The sequence below is a fragment of the Theropithecus gelada genome, chromosome 13, assembly GCF_003255815.1.
Source record: "Theropithecus gelada isolate Dixy chromosome 13, Tgel_1.0, whole genome shotgun sequence".
Lineage (NCBI taxonomy): Eukaryota > Metazoa > Chordata > Mammalia > Primates > Cercopithecidae > Theropithecus > Theropithecus gelada.
The window spans coordinates 54,220,658-54,232,064 of record NC_037681.1 but is presented as its reverse complement, the minus strand read 5'-3'; the positions used below and the strand labels follow the sequence as shown (position 1 = coordinate 54,232,064).

At 41.2% G+C, this 11,407-nt stretch overlaps 1 pseudogene; it reads left to right on the top strand.

Annotated features, from left to right (window-relative positions):
• The first annotated feature begins 8,565 nt into the window (after positions 1-8,565).
• LOC112605113 lies at positions 8,566-9,460 on the top strand (annotated as a pseudogene).
• The last annotated feature ends 1,947 nt before the right edge of the window (positions 9,461-11,407 follow it).

Sequence of the window (11,407 nt, the reverse complement as noted above, 5' to 3'; positions counted from 1 at the left end):
GAATGAGTTAAGACTTTGGGGTACTGTTGGGAAGGCATGATTATATTTTGCAATCTAAGAAGGATATGAAATTTAGGAGGGGCCAGGGCAGATTGAAATAGTTTGCATTTTTGTCCCTGCCCAAATCTCACATCAAACTGTATTTGAATCATGGGGGTATATCTCGCATGGCTTGGTGCTATCTTCATGATAGTGAGTGCTTGCACAATCCGGTCATTTAAAAGTGTGTGGCACTCCCCTTCCCTTGACCTCTCCTGCTTGCTCCTGCTTTTACCATGTGATGCGCCTGTTCCCCCTTTGCCTTCTGATGTGATTGTAAGCCTCCTTAGGCCTCCCCAGAAGCATATGCTTCTAGGCTTCCCATACAGTCTGCAGAACCATGAGCCAATTAAATATCTTTTCTTATAAATTACCCAGCCTGAGGCATTTCTTTATAGCAAGGCAAGAATGGACCAGTACAGACCTTTTAGTCTTGTTAAAATCACCCCAACTGGCCCATGGAAGTAATGTTTACTATTTTTTTGCATAAACAAAGAAATTGACCTTCTCAGTCTTAAAGCTTGAAACTTACATTTGTCTTATCTGAGTTCCTTTCTTGGAAACTGACCCACAGGCCTCCCAGACAGTATCAAGAAGCCAAAACTCACCATATCATCACATCTAGATAGTGAGACACCAGACCTGTCACCCATCGTGACTGGCTAACCAACCACCTGCTTCCTATTGACCAACTCCTCTTCCTTATCTTTCCCTAATTCCTATTTTTTCACATGTGGTTACATTTCCTCCCTGCTATATAAACCCCAAATTTTAGTCAGTTGAGGAGACAGATTTGAGCCTGATCTCCTGTTCTCCTTGGCTACAGCATGCAAATAAAGCCTTCTTCCCTGGCAATACTCCTTGTCTCAGTGATTGTTTTTCTGTGCAGTGAGCGGCAGGATCTAGACTGAACGTCTGACATTGTGAGCATTTTTTTCTCCCATCAGGTAGGCAAAGTCCAGTCCTAAGTTAGTGTTTATTCTTATCAAGATACAATTACAATCTCTCTGAGATACTGGCACCAGTCCAATGTAGCCTATTTTCCAGCTCTGTGCAGGTCCTTCTCCCTGGGGAGCCTGTCCCACAGCCCTCCACAGTCTCTTGTCTTTCTTGCTGATAGACTGGCCAGTTGTTGTTGACATTTTGTGCCACAGAAGTGTAAAAGGTGTACCTTGATGACCAGACCATCTTTGCATTCCTGCAGCTTCTCCATATTCATTCATTTCATGGACCTAGGTGGCCCCCTCAAGCAAGCACACCAGATTTGGTGGTTTCAATCACTTTCCAGTCTTATAAGGAGGTTCTTCTGATAGGCGTCAAGATTTCCTACTTTAATGCATCATTTATAGTCCCATAGTCATTTCCATAGGAGCATACCCTATACAGGAATCTCTCTATTAGTCTAGTTTTTCATTGCCCATCTAACTGACCAAAAAGCCAAAACATTGGCCAATGCCCATGAGCTAATAAAAACCCAAACATAGGGGCTGTTATCATTGTTGAATTCTTCCACCACTGCAAGAAAAACACCATGCTGTTCAGTCCACTAAGGTGATTTGTTCTTGCCTTCTTCAATCATTTGTTTCATCAGTCAATCATAGTGTGGCAGGCCTTCAAGCAAGGTAGTGTCTGTCCACCTGGCAGCTGCCATCCATAAACCAAGCAGTGTTTTCTTGGCCAATGGAGAGCTGTTCATAGGGCACCACCAGTATGACAGTAACATCCTGCAGTTCCTCTTGTGGTTCCAAAGTCAGTCATAGAGGGAAAAGGGGTATCTGCTCTTAAATGTGATGACTACCTCTTTGCACTCTCCCAAGTAGTATGTTCCCATATAAATCATTTCCATTTTATTATGGAACTATTCTGGGTCTGCATTCCATATTAAAATGTTTCTCTAATATTATCCAAGACATTATGGATATTTCAGGATTCCACGTTATTTTATGTCCTTCAGTCATAGGGGCAGTTTTGATTATTGTCAGTGCAAGCTGGTAATTATCTCTCAAAGGGTATATACAATACCACTGCATATGGAAAATTTCTGTTTCTAAATTCCAGCAGTCACTCCTGGTGGCAGTGACAGGCTTCTGCCATAAGCTCTAGTCTGCATAAGTGTGTGTTACAGATGCTTTCAAAATCCTATCTGAGTGCAGATCATAAGGGCCAAAAGGATTGACAGGGCTACCACTTTTTGCAATTCAGACATAGTCTGGTTTTGTTGAGGATTCCACTCAAATATGATCTTCTTTCAGGTAGTTCTACGGATAGAATCTAGAAATATTCCCAGACGTGGAATATGTATCCTCCAAAATGCAAGGAAATTGACAAGGTACTGTGATTGTTTCTTAGTTCTCAGGATAGACAACAGCAGCAGCTTATTTTTAGTCATCTGTGGAATGCCAGTGGTGGCTCCTGTCCAGGTTATTACTAAGAATTTTGTCATTTGGGCAGGTCTTTGAATCTTTGCTAGAATTATCCATCAGGTTTTTTTGGCAATATGTGCCAGCATTGCATAAAAGTCAGTTTTGCTTATTCTTCTGTTTCTGATATTTTTATATTATTAATATATGTGCATTATTAAACTTGAGATCTGCATCAAGTCTGAATCTCTTCTAATCAAATTATGAAAATAAGCTGGTAACATCAAATAACCCTGTGGCAATACAGTAAATGTAAAATGGGATCCTTCCATGTAAAGCCAAACTACAGTTGTCTCTTTTCTGATAAAGGAAAAAAAGAATTTGCAAGATCAATCACTGAGTATCATTCTCTTTGGCCTACCTTATTTTTGCACTATTGAAACCATATCAAGGATGGTGATGCTACAGGCTGCACATCTTTATTCCAGCCTCAGTAGTATACTTTGAATCTCCATTAGTCACATACTTTTTCATGGGTCACTCAGGGTTATTGTACAGAGAACTTTTGATACCAGCACTCCCGCTTCTAATATTGCCCTTAATTAAAGCAGTAAGCTCTTTATTGTCCAGCAGGTATTCTATACTATTTCAGATTAACAACCTGTATGGGCTCAGGCAATTCTATAGATTCCCATTTGGAATGTCCAATTAATACTAGCTGAAAGATAACCTACATGCCTTCTGTTTTACAGTACTAGGTAGACAAGTGTTCCCCAGTCAAACATAATATTTACTCCAATAATACATTCAGGGAAAGCAGACACAATCACTTCATATAAAGTACATTTGAATATTCTAATTTTTACCCAAACTTTCACCTAAATCCCATCAACCACTGCATCTCCATATACTTCAGTCCAACTGTAGCCCTATTAGAAATTCGCCAAACGGTTCTGGAATCACAGTGCATTTGACTCCCATATCAAGGAGTCCCAGGAAACTTTCTTTTCCACTTACTGGCCATTTTACCCATGTATGTGTATGCAGGGGTTGCACAAAAACACCCTCATTCCTTTATGAATCTTCATCCTGGTTAATTGGCCAGACCATCACCCCCAGCAATTAAAAGTCAGGTTTCTCATCATCACCTTTGCTTTCTAACTTTTTAAATTCTTTAAAACTAAGTAAATAGAGTGGTTTTGTTTATGGCTTTTCAATGCTGGGGTCCATCCCATATGTCCACCCAGCTTCCCACAGTGCTGCTTCAAGACCTTATTTCAACCCCATCAATGTTTGCTTTATTCATGCTACTTAATAATAACCATCTAAATTTTTTCACCCTGCTAGGAAGAGTCCCTTGAATCTCCCCTTTGTCTTTGCCTCATTCTTTTGCGAATTGCTCTTTTTCAGCAACTGTAGACCCATAAGGCAAAGCTGAGACAACAAACCTAACAAGGCCCACCTCCAGACCATTGCTTGATTTTACAGCAGTAAGGTTACATAGGGTGCCCGCACAAAAGAGCTTCCCTTAATCACTGCATTTACCACGACCTGGTTATGAGACGTATTAAGTGGATGAGCATCCTGATCATCAAAAAGTCAATCTAGCATGGCTTGCATACACAACATATTGGCCACTTCATCTGTGGAGTTCTATTTAGCACTTAAAGGAGGAGATGGAGAATTCATATGCTCAGAAGGATTCCACTCAGTCCTCCATGCAATCAGTCTCCTTGGAAATAACATGCTATGTGTCTGAATCATATACATGCTATGTGTCTGAATCAATAACATGCTATGTATCTGACATATCTGTGATTAGTTAATAGTTACGTGTCAACCCAAACATGCTTTAATTCTGCAGAATTCAAAAGCAAGGAGAGTGACTTGCCCCTAAATTGGCCACTCTCACAATCCATTTTAGTAAAAGTTTCTTAGGAAGTTATTGATATTAATCTACAAAATGAGACAACTCCTTCACGCTATACCCTCTGCTTTCAGCAGTTTCTTGGTTTGGCCTTCCTCTCCCACTTGGACTGCTTTCTTGGTAAACAGAGATTGTGGAGGTTCTATCTCTTGTCCCAGCATAAATTATCCCTTTGGTGGTGGCCCTGAGGCTTAGTAGCTGAAAACTGATACAGCGTGGTCCAGGGCCCCAAGTGAACAAGAGCAGAAATTCACCATAAACCATATTGTTAGCATAAACTACCTGATGTGGCCCAAAGCCTCAGATATAGAAAGACACTCTGATCAAGCAGGATATTACAAAGGCTTAAGGGTTATCTCCTAGGAGTTGGGTGAAGGGCCAGTCCTTAACATTTTAAAACACTACATAACACTCTCAATAATTGTAGGAAAAAAAATCATCTAATACCAATGAATGATTCAAAAATAAATTTACAAACTAGGAAGAGAAAGGAATTCCCTTAATCTAAGAAATCATATCTACTATAAATGGATGTTTTAAATCATAGTTAATGATTAAACCTTAAAAGCATGCCCTTTAAAATCAGGAACAAGTCAAGTTTCTCAGTATCATTTCTGCCTTCCAACATGACTATGCATCACCCAGATAAACTCACACATGAAGTTAAAAGCAAAGATTAGAAAGAAGCAAAACTATAATTATCTAAAGATAAACATTTTTATTCAGAAAGCCACAGAATTCACAGAAAATTCTGTAGAACAATGAATAATTTAGCCAGTTTACTAAATATAAGATTTATGTACAAAATGCAATCATTTTCATACGCATAGTTAGGTAATGCAGTTTTAAATAATATTCTGTTTAATAACAGAAGATTCTGAAAGATACCTATAAATAATTCTAAGAAACAATATACAACGTTCACATTTAAGAAATATTTCATGGTGGCTCAGAACTGTAATCCCAGCACTTTGAGAGGCCACATTGGGCGGATCACTAGGTCAGGAGATTGAGACTATCCAGCATAATACAGTGAAACCTCATCTCTACTAAAAATACAAAAAATTAGCCAGGCATGGTGGCACGCACCTGTAATTCCTGCTACTTGGGAGGCTGAAGCAGGAGAATCGCTTGAACCCAGGAGGCAGAGGTTGCAGTGAGCTGAGATCACGCCACTGCACTCCAGCCTGGCAACAGAGCGAGACTCCGTCTCAAAAAACAAAAAAACAAAACAAAAAAAGTATTGGGCACTTACTGTGGATACTGCAAAAAAACAAACAAACAAATCAAACAAACAATAAAAACAAGAGACCAAAGGTCCAGCTTTCATGGGCCCTTCTTATATTATAGTCATGGAAGACAGATGATAGATAAAATTAGTAAATGAGTGTATGTTATACTAGAAGATGATAAATGCTATGGAGAAAAATAAAGCAGGAAACTGGTATAGGGAAAGCTGGGGGCAGGAACTGCAATTTTGTTTGGATATTCAGGGAAGAACACATTGAGAAGATGATACTTTAAACAAAAACTTGAAGGAGGTGAGGGAGAATGTCCTGTGGATATATGGGGGAAGAGAATTTCAGGCAAGTGGTAAAGCAAGTGCAAAATACCTGAGGTCAGGGCATGCTTGGCAGGCTTCAGCGTAACAAGACAGAGTGAGCAAGAGGTAAGCAGTAGGAGACTGGATCAAAGAAGTCATAAGCAGCTAGATGGTTGGGTCCTTGCAGGACTTTAAAGGCCTTTGAACTTTACTCTCAGTGTGACGGAGAACCATTGAAGAGTTCTGAACAGAAGAGTGATTTGATTTAAATTTTTAACAGAGTCACTCTGGTTGCTATATGTATTAAACTGTTCTCATGCTGCTATGAAGAAATCCCTGAGACTGGGTAATTTATAAAGAAAAGAGGTTTAATTGACTCACAGTTCCTCATGGCTGGGGAGTCCTCAGGAAACTCACAATCATGGCAGAAGGGGAAGCCAACACATTCTTCTTCACATGGCGGCAGCAAGGAGAAGTGAGGAGTGAAGAGGCGGAAAAGCCCCTTATAAAACCATCAGATGCTGTGAGAACTCACTCACTATCATGAGAACAGCACTGAGATAACTGCCCCCTAATTTAATTACCTCCCATGGGGTCCCTCCCATGATACATGCTTATTATGGGAACTACAATTCAAGATGAGATTTTGGTGGGGACACAGCCAAACCGTATCACTATAATAAAAACTTGCCTATAAGGGTGCAGCGTGGAAGTAGGAAGTCAGAAGTCTTGTTACAGGAGAGGTGATGGAGGTTTGAACCCAGTAGAAACCAAGAAATGAGGTAGTAGCTGCAGGGACAAGAGAGATGCAGAAATTTTTGTGTATGTATGCATGCTTTTATTTGTTTCAAGAACTGAAATGCGAGAAACTCCTGCACATTTATGTGCTTGAGTACATGAAAGCAAATGGCATTACGTGAAGTATATGGCTCAGATTTATACAGAAGCACAGATGGTCATTTTATAGTAGCCAGGAGGGAACACAGGGTACAGGGGCATAGACGCCAATAGGTAGTGGATGTGGCAGGAGCTTGTGGAAGTTCTATTTTGCTATGTCCCCAGTAAAATAAGAAGCAGTTCATCAGATGATAGTGAGGAGCGTGGGTGAGGTGTTGGAGTTTTGAGAAGAGAAAGTGTAAAACAGTCACAGTAGAGTAAGAAATAGACAAGGGAAACAAGACTGTCAGACAGCATGAAAGATCCATTGACACTAAGGATGAACTTAAAGTGAGACCAGTAAGCATGCTACGTATTTTTCTTCTGCTGTGATGATGCAAAATAGAAGGACAGTTGGACTTCACCATGATCAAAGTTCTGCCAAGCAAGTAATCACCGCAGGAGAGGGGAAAGGGTGTTGAGGGTGTATGTGAGGAAATGGCTATAATGATTGATGATGGAATTTAAACTGTGGGAAGAGTCAAAAGCACATGAGCGTGAATCAGGGATACTGAAAAGTTGCACCGGGCAGTGGATTGTAGATCCTGGAGTTTGTTCAGGTGGTGAGACTAAAATGAGCAAGACAGGAGGACAAGGCAAACACAGGGTGGAATGTTTGAACCCGCAATTATGAAAAGGTGATGGAAATTCTGTGCTATGACCATGTGAGTGAGTGGCTGAAATAGGCTGAAGGGGAGGAATTGAAGAAATTCATCGCCATGGTGATAGAAGAATCATTTATTTGGATATTAAAATTACCAAGAACTAAGGCAGGAATGTTGGGGGGGGAGTTGTTTTTTTGTTTTTTGTTTTTTGTGTTGTTTTTTTTTTTTTGAGATGGAGTCTTGCTCTGTTTCCCAGGCTGGAGTGCAGTGGGGCAATCTTGGCTCACTGCAAACTCCACTTCCTGGGTTCACGCCATTCTCCTGCCTCAGCCTCTCAAATAGCGGGGACTACGGTCGCCCGCCACCACGCCCAGCTAATTTTTGTATTTTTAGTAGAGACGGGGTTTCATCACATTAGCCAGGATGATCTCCATCTCCTGACCTCATGATCCGCCTGTCTAGGCCTCCCAAAGTGCTGGGATTACAGGCATGAGTCATCGCGCCTGGCCCAGGAATGTTGTTCAAAAGACTGACAGTATATATACAATGTACTGGTACTATGTACCCACAAAAATTAAAATTTTTAATTAAGAAAAAAGGCTGGGCTGGGCGTGGTGACTCATGCCTGTAATCCCAGCACTTTGGGAGGCCGAGGCAGGTAGATCACGAGGTCAGGAGATCGAGACCATCCTGGCTAACACGGTGAAACCCCATCTCTACTAAAAAATACAAAAAATTAGCCGGGTGTGGAGGAGGGCACCTGTAGTCCCAGCTGCTGGGGAGGCTGAGGCAGGAGAATGGCGTGAACCTGGGAGGCAGAGCTTGCAGTAAGCCGAGATCGCGCCACTGCACTCCAGCCTGGGCAACAGAGCAAGACTCCATCTCAAAAAAAAAAAAAAAAAGAAAGAAAGGAAAAAGGCTGGCATTGACAAAAATCATTGAGAAATAGGGACAATGACGTGGGAGAAAGCAGACAACTCAACAGTGGGGACAGTGGGAGTGATGGTCTGTTAGGACATTCAGACCTTATAGAGTCTAAGTAGGAGAGAGGGAGAAGGGTCTCACAGCAACGACAAAACACTGAGGAGGATGCATATCCCACCTCCATGGCTCCTGATATAAGAGGTGTACGACATTAAAACGGTCCCACCCACAGCCCCAGAGTCAAAGCCGGTTCCCAGCCCAGTCCCGTCCCGCAGCAGCCTGCCTCGTCTTTCCTTTCAACATGACAGATGCCGCTGTGTCCTTTGCCAAGGACTTCCTGGCAGGTGGAGTGGCCGCAGCCATGTCCAAGATGGCGGTAGCGCCCATTGAGCAGGTCAAGCTGCTGCTGCAGGTGCAGCATGCCAGCAAACAGATCACTGCAGATAAGCAATACAAGGGCATCACAGAATGTGTGGTCCACATATCCAAGGAGCAGGGAGTCCTGTCCTTCTGGCGCAGTAACCTGGCCAATGTCATCAGATACTTCCCCACCCAGGCTTTCAACTTTACCTTCAAAGATAAATACAAGCAGATCTTCCTGGGTGATGTGGACAAGAGGACCCAGTTTTGGCACTACTTTGCAGGGAATCTGGCATCAGGTGGTGCCGCTGGGGCCACATCCTTGTGTTTTGTGTACCTTCTTGATTTTGCCCTTACTCGTCTAGCAGCCGATGTGGGTAAAGCTGGAGATGAAAGGGAATTCCGAGGCCTCGGTGACTGCCTGGTTAAGATCTACAAATCTAATGGGATTAAGCGCCTGTACCAAGGCTTTAACGTGTCTGTGCAGGGTATTATCATCTACCTAGCTGCCTACTTCTGTATCTATGACACTGCAAAGGGAATGCTTCCGGATCCCAAGAACATGCCCATCGTCATCAGCTGGATGATCACAGAGACTGTCACTGCTGTTGCTGGGTTGCCTTCCTATCCATTGGACACCATTCGCCACCACATGATGATGCAGTCAGGGTGCAAAGGAACTGATATCATGCACACAGACATGCTTGACTGCTGGAGGAAGAGTGCTCGTGATGTAGGAGGCAAAGCTTTCTTCAAGGGAGTATGATCCAATATTCTCAGAGGCACAGATGGTGCTTTTGTGCTTATCTTGTATAATGAAATCAAGAAGTACACAAAAGCTGTTTTCTAGGATTTTTCTCCCCGTGAACAGGCATGTTGTATTATATAACGTCTTGAGCATTCTTGACAGACTCCTGGCTGTCAATTTATCAATGGAAACTATTTGCTGGTTGAAAATGAGAAGCAATAATGTTCATCTGACCAATTTTCTCTTAAAACCATTTCCATGATGATGAGGATGGGACTCATTTTTTTTTTTTTATTTCAGTTACTCTTGACAAACAACAAATTTGGAAAAATTAAAATATCTAAAATAAAAGAAGGCCCTTACTTGAGCAGGAACAAAGCTGTGTGCACAAAGTAATTTTAAAAGAACATGAACTGGGGCTGGGCGTGGTGTTTCAAGCCTGTAATCCCAGCATTTTGGCAGGCCGAGGCAGGAGGATCACTTGAGCCCAGGAGTTTGAGAACAGCCTGGGCAACAAAGTGAGACTCCCACCTCTACAAAAATTTAATTTTTTTTAATTCAAAAGAACATGGACTGCAGAATTATATACAAAAATAAATTTTAAAAGAAAACAAAAAACAAGTTAATTTTTTAACAATGAGAGAATGAATAAGTATATGGATTGGTCTTATAATGGAATACTACACAACACCAAAAATAAGCTGAGCTATGATGGTCTAACATGATTATGTAAATGAGCTATTATCATGTAACATGGACAAATTCTGCAAAAATAATTTGAGTGAAAAAGGTAGGTGGCATAAGAATGCCCCAGCATGATACAATTTATATTATACTGTGTGTACAAGGGTTGCTTATGAATTGCATAGAGAAATATATATCTGTTGCAAAATTATTTCTAATTATTTACTAATTGTTTACGTTTGGGAATGCTAAATAAATTCAAGATCATTAATTACAGAAATAAAAGGTGAGTGACTGGATCAGGGAAATATATAACCAGGGTGAGATGAGAGGGACCTGAAATGAGCAATCTGTTATTTATTTTTTTGTTTTGTTTTTTGTTTTGAGACACAGTCTCACTCTGTCACCCAGGCTGGAGAGCAATGGTGCGATCTCGGCTCACTGAAACCTCCGCCTCCTGGGCTCAAGCAATTCTCCTGCCTCAACCTCCCAAGTAGCTGGGACTACAGGCACATACTACCACATCTGGGTAATTTTTTGTATTTTAGTAGAGATGGGGTTTCACTGTGTTGCCCAGGCTGGTTGCGAACTCCTAAGCTCAGGCAATCCTCCTGCCTCAGCCTCCCAAAGTGCTGGGATTACAGGCGTAAGCCACCATGCCCAGCCCAGCAATCCATTATTTCTTAGGCTGTGTGGTAGATACAGGGGTATTCATTTTATAATTCACTATAGTTTTTGAATTACTGAAGTAAGTGCTAATTATAAAAGATAAAGACTGTGTAATACTTTTAGTGTCTATGGTGTTTTCAAATAAATTATCTCAGTTGATTTGCAAGGTAAACTTGTGAGATAGTGAAGGTAGTTGTTATTAACATTTTCATTTCATAAAGGAGGAAACACCCAAGGCTAAAAAAAATTCTACAAGTAATCAACAAATGAGAAGCAGGGTTAGAACGAAGCTGTTTGGGGTCCGAATCATCATGCCTCCTTAGATATGCTAATATTTGGTCAGTGAGACTGTAGTCATATCAGAATCAGGGGTACAACCATCCTAGTTTATCCTTTTTTCGCCCTTGAGTTAAATCATATTGTGTTAAATCAAATTGAGATAAATATATTTATGGCGGCGCTGCTGCTGTGTCCAAGGTTATGAAATGCCTTTCTTCTTCATAGTTTTCTGAAATTTTATATATTGTCAATTCCTCTCCAGTATCATAAAACAATGTAGAAGGTATCAGTTATTATTCAGAACCATGGAGTCAATTTTTTTTCTATAGAAAT